This window comes from Polistes canadensis, unplaced genomic scaffold, assembly GCF_001313835.1.
Source record: "Polistes canadensis isolate GaletaPanama2010 unplaced genomic scaffold, ASM131383v1 scaffold_108, whole genome shotgun sequence".
NCBI classification, from domain to species: Eukaryota; Metazoa; Arthropoda; class Insecta; order Hymenoptera; family Vespidae; genus Polistes; species Polistes canadensis.
In genome coordinates, this window is record NW_014569655.1 from 29,211 (window position 1) to 41,306 (window position 12,096).

A 12,096-nucleotide genomic window follows, 5' to 3' on the forward strand; every position below is an offset into this window, starting at 1 on the left:
CAGAACAGAAGGAAGTAAATAAAGAAAGAAAGAAAGAAAGAAAAAGATGAGGAAACGATCCTAGAGTTGCTTGCTTTACTTGCTTGCTTGCTTGCTTGCTTGCTTTGGAAGGATGAAGGAACAGGGCGGAGCTGCGCTTGGAAGGGTGCGCGCAAAACGTTTCCAAACTACACACACACACTCTCTCTCTCTCTCTTTCTCTCTCTTTCTCTCTCTCTTTCTCTGCGACCACGAGCAAACGTGTATGTGCTTTGGTAGAACCACCACCGCCACCGTCACCGTCACCGTCACCACCACCGCCACCGTCAGCGCGTTTCCGTGGGGGTCGGAGGTCGTATTCAGGTGTGACGAAGACGGACAAGAGGTCTCCTAGTCGTTCGAACGCACCCTCTAATGCAAAGTCGAACCTCGGTACGCGAATAATACCCCTTTTCAAACCGGGACCATTTTTTTTTCCTCCCAAGTGTGTCTCCTTTTATTTTATTTTATTTTATTTTATTTCATTATACAGTTTTATATTTATCATCCACACACGTATCGCATATAAAAATTTTATCCCTCCCATCCAGCTCCCTTTCTGTGTCTCTCTCTCTCTTTCCCTCTTTTTGATACCCGCTCTATCCCTTCACTTTTTAATCCGTTTATTTTTTTTATTAGTTTATCGTATTCCTAAATAATTTCGTTTGGTGAAGTGAGAATAAAGATTGTAACACCACGTGTGATATTTTTGTTTTTTTTTTTGTTTTTTTTTTTGGTAAGAATATAAGTTCGGGTTTAAATATATTATATAGATTTATGTTTTTCAAAGATTTTAGATCTGTAAATTTAGATTAACGGTAAAGTCTGATCGAACAAACTGATCGGAACGGTGTTCCCATCTCGTTTAAACGCCGGCGGGTGTATGAGGAAGAGAGAGAGAGAGAGAGGAAGGGTGGGAGGGAAGTAGGGAGAGGGGGAATTAATATTAATTAAAACACCAATATAGGATACACACACGCATACACAAAACGTTTCTAGTCGAATTTCCCTCGACGTATCGAAACCGCGAATAAATTATGTTGTTTTTGTTTGAGTTCGTATATCGTGAGATTCGTCGTCGTTGTCGTCGTCGTCGTCGTCGTCGTTTAGTGATCGAATCAAATTTGTGATTTGGATTAGCATTAGAAAATATCGTAAAAGGGAAATAAAAAAACGGTGAATTAGAAAAAAGGGGGGGAAAAAAAAAAACATTGTATCGAATAAAAATTATATAAAATCATTGAAGAATGATTATAAGATCTCGATTTAATTAATCGAATATCAAATCTCATCTCATATATATATATATATATATCTCTCTCTCTCTCTCTCTTTTTACCGTCTGCAAGCTGCTTAAGATTATTGTACATGAATGTTTACAATTCGTGCACGTGGGATCAAATTCCCACAGACTATACGTCAGCAACAACTGGGCGATAGCGTTCTAACACGAACGAACTTAGTCGTGAATCGCTAATCACCATCGTCAGCGAATGAACCAACCATTTATGAACACCTGTTCCATACCAGAGAGAGAAAGAGAGAGAGAGAGAGATCCATTCATTCAAGAAATTCTATTCTTTCGATTAACATTTTTAGTGAATTTTTTTCTGGTTTTCTTTTTCTGTTTTTTCTTTTTTTTTTTGGCAAATAAATAATCGAAAAAACCCAATCCAAATATTCTCTCGTTCGAATAAAATTAATTTTATAATTGATCGTATATAAAAAAAAAAAAAAACGAAGAAGATCCCATCGTAATTCATCGGTCGTACGCGCGATTACAAAAATTCTACAGTGAAAATTCGTAGAGACAATAATAAAGAAAGAAAGGAGGATAATCAATCACGAATTGGGGAAGAACGTTGATTTTCTATCATCGTAATCATAGCTGGAAGATATTTTGCACAGTGATTTATAGGGGGGGGGGAGAGGGAGGAAAGAAATAAAAAAAAGACATGTAAGAAAATGATGAAAAGAAGGACATTGATCTAATCGTCGTCATTGTTATCACTATTGGTAAATGTTTAACACTGATTTATAAAAAAAAATGAAAGAAAGGTTAATGGAAGACATTGATCGATGATACTTCGAAAGTCAGTGAGTTAAAAATGTTAAATATTCTTGGTAGGTTAACGTTGATTTGAAACGATGATGGTGACAGAGGGAAGCCGATAGAACAGAAAGAACTCTTTCGCGCGAAGACGTTAGAAAGAAAGAAAGAGTGAGAAAAATAGAAATAGAAAAAGAGAGAAAGAGAAAAGAAGAAGAGGAGATTGTGGGGGTGGGAGGTGGAGGAGGTGGTGGTAGATGAGAAAGAGGAGGAGGAGGAGGAGGAAGTAGCAAAGAGTGTATTGCAGAGGAGAGTAAGAGGAGCGGAGGAAAGACAGCGGCTGATCATTGGTGGACAGCAAAGCCGGGTTGACTAGGTGGTGGGGAAACCACCAGGTCGGCTTTTGCAGGTGGGGAAGGCAAGCAGCAAGCAAGCAAGCAAGCAAGAGAAATAGAGAGAGAGAGAGAGAGAGAGAGAGAGAGAGAGAGTAAGAGGGATAGAAAAAGAAAGAGGAGGTGGATGAAGAGGCGGAAGAGATGGTGGAGAGGAAGAGAGTGGAGGAAAGAGGGTGGTTCTGAAGTAGTGGTTGTACCTGGGTGGTAGTGGTGCTTTGTACAAGTGGTGGTAGTAATAGTAATAGTAGTAGTAGTAATAGTAGTAGTAGTAGTAACAGCAGCAGCAGCAGCAGCACCAGCAACAGCATCAAAAGAGGGAGGAAGACGAAACGAGGAGGAGGTGTAACGGCATTGGTGCTGCCTCTGAACAGAAAGCCAGTGAGAGAGAGAGAGAGAGAGAGAGAGAAATAGAGAAATATATATATATATAGAAAGTGTGTGCGTGCGTAGGAGAGAAAGAGAGGGAGACTCGAGGGTGGAGGACAAACTGGTGGAGAAGGAAGAAGAGGAGGAAGAGGAAGAGGCAGAGAGGAGGTGCCGGAGGACAGGAGAAGTCTCCTCCGTCGGGGGACAGATTGAAAGTACGTCAGGATCCCGTTCGGATCGACGACGGATCGACGTCGAAGACGGTACCCGTCGGATTCGTGATTATTTGTGTGATTACATTCTATTCGTCTAATATAACATCCAGACACATCCTAATAATATTCGTGTTTTTTGTTTTATTTTAAAAAGGAAAATAGACATTTTTCTCGCGAGAAAAAAACTCATCATCTTTCGTTCGGAGTTTCTTGTTTTTTTTTTTTTTTTTCTTTTTTTGTATTTATTGACTCGTTTTAATATCCAACGTGTTTATTGGTTCGGTTGTTCATACTAATGCGTATACTACATATATACACGCACGCACTCACACGCAAGCACGCATACGCGCGCGTGCGTCCGCCCGCGCTCACGCTTACGTGATTAGGATGATAATTTGATTATCATTTTTTGTGTAATCATATTATAATAATATTTCATTGAGGACATAAAAATGTATCTTCCCGATTGGATGTTTTAAACGACGGGAGAAGGAAAAGAAAAAGAAAGGGGGTGCGGTTGAATAAAGAAGACAGTGTGGAAAAAAAGTTAGTCGTCGGTTGGTCGTCGTTTAAAAGGATAAAAATACAATCGTGAAGATAAATATATTGTTCGCATGGATCGTAGGATCGTCAGACACGTTGTTAGTGTTTTGGTTTCGAATCTGCCAGCCGCCGTGCAGCGATGAGATCCAAGCCGGTCGCGAGGCGATTGGCACAGGGTGAGTAATTTTTATTTTTTTTTTAACTCTTTTCATTTTCTTCAACGTTTACGTTAAATTCTTTTTGAACGAAACGATCTTCTCTTCTTCTTTTTTTTTTTTTTTTGAAGAATAACATGATAAATAACGAGACACTAACTAACAGGGGGGTTGGAGGGGGGCGGGAAAAAGGGAAAATAATTTGCACGGGTAACGGTAGACATTGTTCAAGTTTTCTTCTTTTTACCGATTTTATTTAACGAGCCTATAAAAGTAAATCTGAACTTTGAAAAAGCGCATTAACTGTCGTTAAATCCTATTGCCTATTTGATCATTCGCCAAGTTATACAATTCGTATCTTCGTGACTCAATATTTGAAGTATCCTAAAAGTATAATAATAATTTATGTGTGTAATCATCGTTAATCGTTTTCTACACATTAACAAAATTCTCATAAAATGTTATAACACTTAATAGAATAATGGTTACGAAGTTTTGTTTAAAAAGATTTCAAAGTTTGTCTTTATGTACTTTAAATATAATTTGAAAATAAAAAGTAATGTATAATTTCTCATCGAATTGTTGTCCCATTCGATAAGTTTGTCGATTAAATTCGACCGGGTTATTATTTGCGATATATTTTATTAAACCACACATATATCTAAAGAAAAAAAAAAAAAAAAARAATGAAATATTTATTATTGTTGTTTGCTTTTTTTTTTTTTTATTAGTTAAAATACGAATTTTAACGTTGTGTGTCATATAGTTCTTCACGATGATGGTGAAATGTTAAAGTAGGCGGTTCTCGCGCTGGCGCAGCAGCATGTTCAAAACATATATATATATACACATACATGTTTATGATCGTATGTATATAGATATAGTTTCTTTCCTGTCTTGTCTAGTCACTTTGCTCTTCCTCCAAGTTCTCCTCCACCTCCTCGTCATCGTTGTAGTTGTTTTATTAGTCGTCGTCATAGTCGTTGTAGTCGTCTCCACCTCCAAGTTAAGTTGATATCAGCCTTCGGAGTCCCGCCCATTTTGCCTTGTCAGACTCGTCACCTCGTCTCGTTTCTCCCGCCATTGGCGGATGCATGAAATTAACGAGAGCATGACATCCCTCTCTCTTTCTCTCTCTCTTTTTTCTTTTTTTTTCTCTCTCATTTTCTTTCTATCTTGTTATATCGAATGATATCGATAGTCGATCAAACGTATTATTTCATTATTTAGGTCACAATTTTGTCGTAGACTTTATTTCACGCACAAATAAGAAGAGAGAATGACCTTTGATTGTAATAATAATTAATTATTGTATCATTAAATATATAAGAAAATTTATTATGTATAAATAAATTTAAGGATTATTCTTTTGGGACTATATTTTCTTTTTCTTTTTTCTTTTTATCGATATTATATTTATCATTGAAACGAATACGCGTTAATATTAGGATAATCTTTTTTTTGTTTTAAATAATTTTTTTAATTAACATTTATCTATATAACAGACGCGCGTCATTTTCTATTTCGGTATTTTAATGAATTGTTAAGTTATATGATCGTCTTGAAAATTCGTTCTAAGCTTTTTCCTTGAAGTTCCTAATAGTCTTTGGGATTTATTTTAAGATCACATATAACCAAACTGATTTATTATTAAACTTTACTTTGGCAGACCGTCGTCTATCGTCAGACTTCCTTGGTATCTCAATCTATGTAAGAATATTTATGTCGAATATATTCCTATAAAAGAATTATCAAAACATTCTAAATTCATTTTTTCATTTACTCGATATGATGTTTTTTTCTACGACCCTTCCTTCCATTTCTTTTATATATATATATTTTTTTTTCTTCTTTGTTGCTAGGATTACGATCGTATGCTCGTGATTTATAATAAAAGCTTGTTTCCCACGGTCCAGCAAATTCTCTCTTTCTCTCTCTCTCTCTCTCTCTCTCTCTCTCTTACTCTCTGTTGAACGATCAAGTAATCTTTAAGACAAAATCCGTTAACGCTTGACTCACGAGTCGACGAAACAATGAACCATCCGTGAACAAAATTCACCCTCCATAGCGTTTCAAATAAGTCTTGAATAAAAGTTATAGAACGAAAGAAGAAAAAAAAAAAAACAAAAAAAGAAAAAAAGATTTCAAGTACACCATCATCTCAGTCAGGGAAATTATAATACGTTAAAACAATTATCAATCTTCCTATAATTTATATTACACTTTATATTTCACATTCGCATATATTATTTTCTATTAATATTAGTTCAATTCAAAAATAATCATCTTCGTTTAATTTCATTTAATTATTTTCCAATTCGTAATTCAATATTAAATTTTACGATAATTGTTTGGAAACGGTTGAGAAAAAATGTATGTTTTTTGATTATGATTAAAAAGAAAGAAAATAATCATCCTTCCTATAGATCTTTTATATTCCACAAAATTTCTTCCATCAACCAACGTTGTGTCGATATCAAATATTATCGAATATTTATCGAACGCGCGAAAACGTTTGAGGACAAAATTCAATATAATCGGATGAATCGTCGATCGAATATCTAAGAATATAGATATATTATAGAACGATTATTGTCTCCTATTGTACCGAATGGAATAAAAAAGATCTGTCCTGTAAGTGATAGGACAGATACATGGTTTTGCTTTATAAGAAATAAGAAAAAGAAATAAAAAGAAGAAGAAGAAAGAAAAAAAAATAAATAAAAAGAAAAAGAAGAAGAAACCGCAGGAATAATCGCAGATTCAAAAGCGCATCATCCCATTGAATTACGTTTTTAGTCTAGCCAGGGGTACCGGAAGTCGTATCCGAGAGGAGACAAAGCCAAAGAAATACACGAACGGGGGCGGTAGTCAGGAAAGTAAAAGATAGAGAGAGAGAGAGAGAGAGAGAGAGAGAGAGAGATGGTGGTAGGATAGATGGATAGGAAGAGGTGGGGGCCGAGAGAGGGAAGTAAGGTATGAAGAGGTAAGGGGAAAGTTCTGTTTCATCGGTGCTTTTGTCTCGCATCCTGAGAGAGTACGATGAATATAAGGAGTATGAATAGATCGGATGATCCTAAGGTAGGTCAGTCCATTCTCGTCGTTTGCGGGAGACTCCTGGTACCTCTGATCCCACCCCCAACTCCCCTTCTCATCCTTCTTCGTTTTCTTTCCCAAATTATTCGGTCCAGTGGGGAAGGGAAAAAAATTGCTTTACGTTTAAACGGTTCGAAAAAAAATATCATCCCCCTCGTTTTATTTTCATTTTATTTTTCTTATACATCGGTCTACACCAAAAATTTGTCTCGTTCCTTGTCTCTCTCTCTCTCTCTCTCTCTTTCTCTCCGCTTTTTTACCTCTTTTCATTTAACGCCATATTTAAGAAAATTTGTTTTCTTTAGATATTAAACGAACTCGTCGATTGTACGTAGACTTCTATTTCGCGTCGATTAAGGGGAACAATGAGGGAGTGAGGGGGTAGGAGATAGGGGGTAGGGTGGTAGCGTATATCGGAAGGAATGCTTGCTCGTAGATGTGTATAAATATGTCCATTGGATCAGGATCGATCGATTGTAGGTACGACCAATGAGAATACTAACAATACTCTCCTTCGGAACAAACGGCCATGCAAATCCGATAAACGAAAGTAGGAACAATCGTTCGTATACTAACAACACTAATACCAATAACAGCATCGCTAACAGCAACTGCAGCAGAATCAGCAGCAGTACCACCAACAGTAAGCAAGAAAGTAAGCAAAGTTTGCTAACTCTTCGTCACCCTTCGTATAAACCCTTTTCTTTATTTCATTCTTTATTTCTTTCATAATTTTCCACCATCCATATACTAGAATTCTTCAAATCTTCCGGCAATTAACGAGCCCACGTTTAATCAAAGCTTCTGTCATTTGTTTTAATGAAATCGAATAAGAGAGAGGTCGAATTGATTTTAAATAAACTCGACCAATCAATTACGAGGAAGTCTCGAATTATTTTCATAATGGCTTAAGTTGTCCCTATTTTAAGATTGTAAGGCTTATCTATCGATCAAAGTATATGTTTACGTGTGTGTGTGTGTGTATGTGTATGTTTTGTAATATATTAGATTAATTTGAATGGGATTTATGTTGTTATTCAATCAATCGATAATTGTATTCACGATGACGTAATCTTTCGAGAATCTCCTATGTAGGATTCCAATCAGATTTTGAATCTTTGAAATAAATTCTAACGATCTATATATGTGTAAGTGTGTGTGTATAAACGACCTGCTTGTTGCTGGATGAAATCACGCGCCCGCGATAACGCCAGGGTTCCATTGTCGCTTGGTGTTCGATAATGAAACAATTAATCATCCAATTAGGTTGGTAGTTTACGTCTTCCCTATCGGGAGTACTCCCTTGTCGTTTAAGGCTTATTCTCAAGTTTGATAAATATTTTAGATTTATTATTACCCCAATGGCGATCAGTTTTCTTAGTCTGCCAATCAACTTTCGATCATGTTCATGTTTACGAGTGTATTTATTTACGTGTGTGTGTGTGTGTTTCGTTGTAAAACTAGTAACAGGACTAAATCGTTTCCTTATTGCAACACTGTTTTTGCCCCTAAACACTGTTTGTACTTTTTACACGTGAGTCGAATCATTATAGATCAATTCAGGCGTATTCGCATAATTTTTAATGATTTAAACAATTTTTTTGTGTTGATCATAGAAAGATTATTATTGAATGTTTGGTAATTAACGTTTCCATTCAGATTGCAATTATTAAACATTGTTTTAACAATGTAGAAGAGAAATCAATGTAATCATTTATTTCCGATGTCATTCGTAATTTGTTTTTCGTATATCATTCTTTTTCCTTATTTGTTCTTTTTTTTTTCTTTTTATTAACACGATCAATACGAAGAGAATAATAAAAAAAACAAGGCAGTGACGCACACGCGTATTAATTAACTTTGAGAAATTGATTCTTTGATATTATTCTAAGAATCTTTCTATATTATTCTTTTTCCTTCCTCTTTTTGTCAAAAGATAATTTATTAATTTATGTTAATTATTGTTGTTGTATATTATATCGAATTGATGGAAGTGAATCGATCTATGGTTGGTATCTAACGATGACGTTTTAATTACTCGTCCCTATATATCTCCCATCTCTTATTCGCCGATATCACATGCGAACTTCTCATAAATATTAAAACGAAAGTGTGACAACTATTCTCCAACACGAAGGCCGTCGTGATTATGCAGCTTCGACTTAACAATATAACCGAGGCACACGTCGGCCTTCGCAAAAGTGCATTCTCTCTCTCCCTCTCTCTCTCTCTTTTTTTTTTCTTTCTTTGTTGCACTCATACACTCGTTCGTTCGTTCGTTGTAATTATTCACCTTAACCGCGTCTCTCATTCTGATCGCGAAACTATGACGATTTGTGTGTCCACGAGTACAAATTGAATTTTCTTTTCAGTTTTATTTTTCTTTTTTCATATTTCTATGTGATATCTGAACCGTGGGTCTCAATTGTTTTTCTCCATATTTCTAAATTTCGAAGAATCCGTACGAGTTTTAATCGACTCGCGTGAATTATTATTATAGTTGAGAATGTAAGAGTGTAAGGGTGTCTTTTAATAAAAAAAAAATATATATATATATAAAAGAATAAGAGAGAAACAGAGAGAGTAGGGAACGATTTGCTCGCGTGTTTAGCATTTGCTTTATGAGACTCATTTTTAGCAACGTCATTCCAACACGAGTGGCACAAAAGTTCCATTATTGTCAATCAAAATCATCATATAAACTCTATCAAATTTCTATAATATTTAATTCGTCTTTTAATAATGATCATAATGTTATCGTTGATTCGATATAACCCGAGAAGATATCGTATAATAATTTATTTTCAATTTAATAAAAAAACCGGATTAGAGAGCAGAAGAGATCGATCGGATGCGTTAATTCTTAAAAATAAAAGATTCCACATTGTAAAAATAAATAAAAATAATTTTCGTAATATTTAAAGGGACAAATTTAATTACAATTTAATCACGATAGTATTCGATATTTAACATCTTTTATATTAATATGAAAATTTGTCTTTGTTAAACAATATTTAATACATATTAAATCGCATGTAAAATATAGAAAATGACCTAGATGAGATTTCGAGAGTATACTAATCTCTTATTTTTCTTAAATCGATATTATATCTTCTTAAGATCATAAGCAATCTCTCTTTCCCTCTCTCTCTCTCTCTCTCTCCCTCCCTCTCTTTTTCTTTCTCTCTCCTTATACTCGTCACAGCAACGAACTTGCTCGATGTAGGAATGACACGAGCGGTTATCTCACTAGCCACGCGATATTGTCATCAGGGGTAGAAGGGGTAAGTGTAGTTACCGCGAAAGAGAAGACTGAGAAACTTCGAGAGAAAGAAAGAGAAAGAGAAGGCTTACGATAAGATCATCTTACCACCCCCATGGCACAAGTCGACAGTGGCCTTTCCCTGCCTTAGTTCGACCCTCTCCGTGACTTGACGGAGACCATTTCAACGATAGCACATACATATATACACACATAACATACATAAACGCATACAAACATATATACATATATACATACATACATACGTACGTACATACGTACAAGACTTTAGCCGACCAACCGCCATGTTATCTCGCACGCGAATTAGCTCTACAGATTTCCTTTTTCTTTTTTTCTTTCTTTCTTTTTTCTTCTTTCCTCTTCCTCTCTCTCTCTCTTTCTTTCTCTTTCTCTCTCTCTTTCTATTTCTCTTTGCCACTTTTACCAGACGACGACGTTGCGACAACGTCGAATAAGGTGGAAAAGGCTTGCTTCTGCACGCATAACTCTCCAAACGCTACTATTTCTAATATTATTATTATTATTATTACTACTACTACTACTACTACTATTAGTACTACTACTATTACTAGTGCTATTAGTATTAGTACTATCACCACCTTGATCGTCAGCACCCTCTTCTCTAACCTTCTTTTTCTTCAACACACCCACTCCCTTCCACCCCATCCCACCCCCCACGTTCTTTTCTTCTTTACTTATTACGAGCATCGGATTAACCGTGCTTCTACCAACCACGTCGTATGCATCGAACGAGAACACAACGTATTTCTACGACGTTAAACTTAAAACTACTTTACGTGTGTTAACGTAATATATTATAGTTGCATCGATGTATCCCCCCCCCCTGCTGAGCCACCACCCACACCACCCTACTTCTTTCCTTCGCTTACGTTGTTTTACGTTCTTGTGTTTTCCTAGTTTTATTTTCTTCGTTTTATATATTTTTTCTTTACTCCTATTAATAATTTACTTGGAATTATGCGATGTGCTACGTTATCTTATTTAAATTCTCGTATTATGAGAATATTTAAATAAATATGATTTGATTATGTTGTTCGATTTGATTTCTTTACTTTATTTTATTTTATCTTTAGAGTAATTGTAATTTTTTATTTCCTTGAGGTGGAGGGAAAATTGTTTTTAATTACTTTTTTTTCTTTTTCATTTAATTTATAATTAATCGTTGATATTTTTTTTTTGTTTTTGATAAAAACATCGAGCTTTTTAAGATAAAATATCAAGCGTATTATAAATAAGTGGTAGTATCGTAGGAAAGTATTTGTTTTTCATAAATAATATTAAATATTAAAGATTTTTTTTTTTTTTTATAGAGAAAATATTTTGTTTCATCGAATGAATTAGTTTTCTTTCTTTTTTTTTCTTTTTTTTTTTTTTAGCGAATCTAAATTACTTCGATTTTTATTTGTAAAAGAAAACTTTAAAGATTGTTGGGGACCACTTTGAACTCACTTATTACTACTATCTCGAGTAGTCTTGGTTTATTAACCCTTTAAAAAGAAAAAAAGTAAGAAGAAAAAGAAAACATGTAGGAGGATGGGTTTTTGACCGGTGAGAAAATTAAAGGTCAATGACCTCTCGTAATACGGTCCTAAGGTACATACATACATACATATCATCTCATCTTATTCGAACGATGATTCATAACTTCTCATTCTCGAATGTTGTGTCTCTCTTTCTCTCTCTTAATTTTTATTTTAATTTTTGTTTTTGTTTCTCTCTGTTTCATTTTAAAGATACGACCAAGAGTAATATTTGAAAGGGGTGTAGAATGGCAAGGGAAAGGCACAAACACTTTGGTGCCTTCGTTCGAACCGAGAAGAGTGTGTTATCATTTCGGAGCACGTACTAAAGTCGTTCTCTCTTCTTTATTTACCTTCCTTTCTCTTTCTCTCTTTCTTCCTTCCTTTCTTTCTTTCTTTCTTTCTTTCTTTCTTTCTTTATTTCTTTCTTTTAT

General features: G+C 35.0%; 1 long non-coding RNA gene across 1 annotated transcript; it reads left to right on the top strand.

The window, feature by feature from the left end:
- Window positions 1-339: 339 nt before the first annotated feature.
- LOC106787620 lies at window positions 340-2,223 on the top strand. Its single transcript, XR_001381817.1, has 3 exons — window positions 340-411; window positions 1,762-2,034; window positions 2,147-2,223. It is a non-coding gene; the product is annotated as an uncharacterized LOC106787620 (long non-coding RNA).
- Window positions 2,224-12,096: the final 9,873 nt, after the last annotated feature.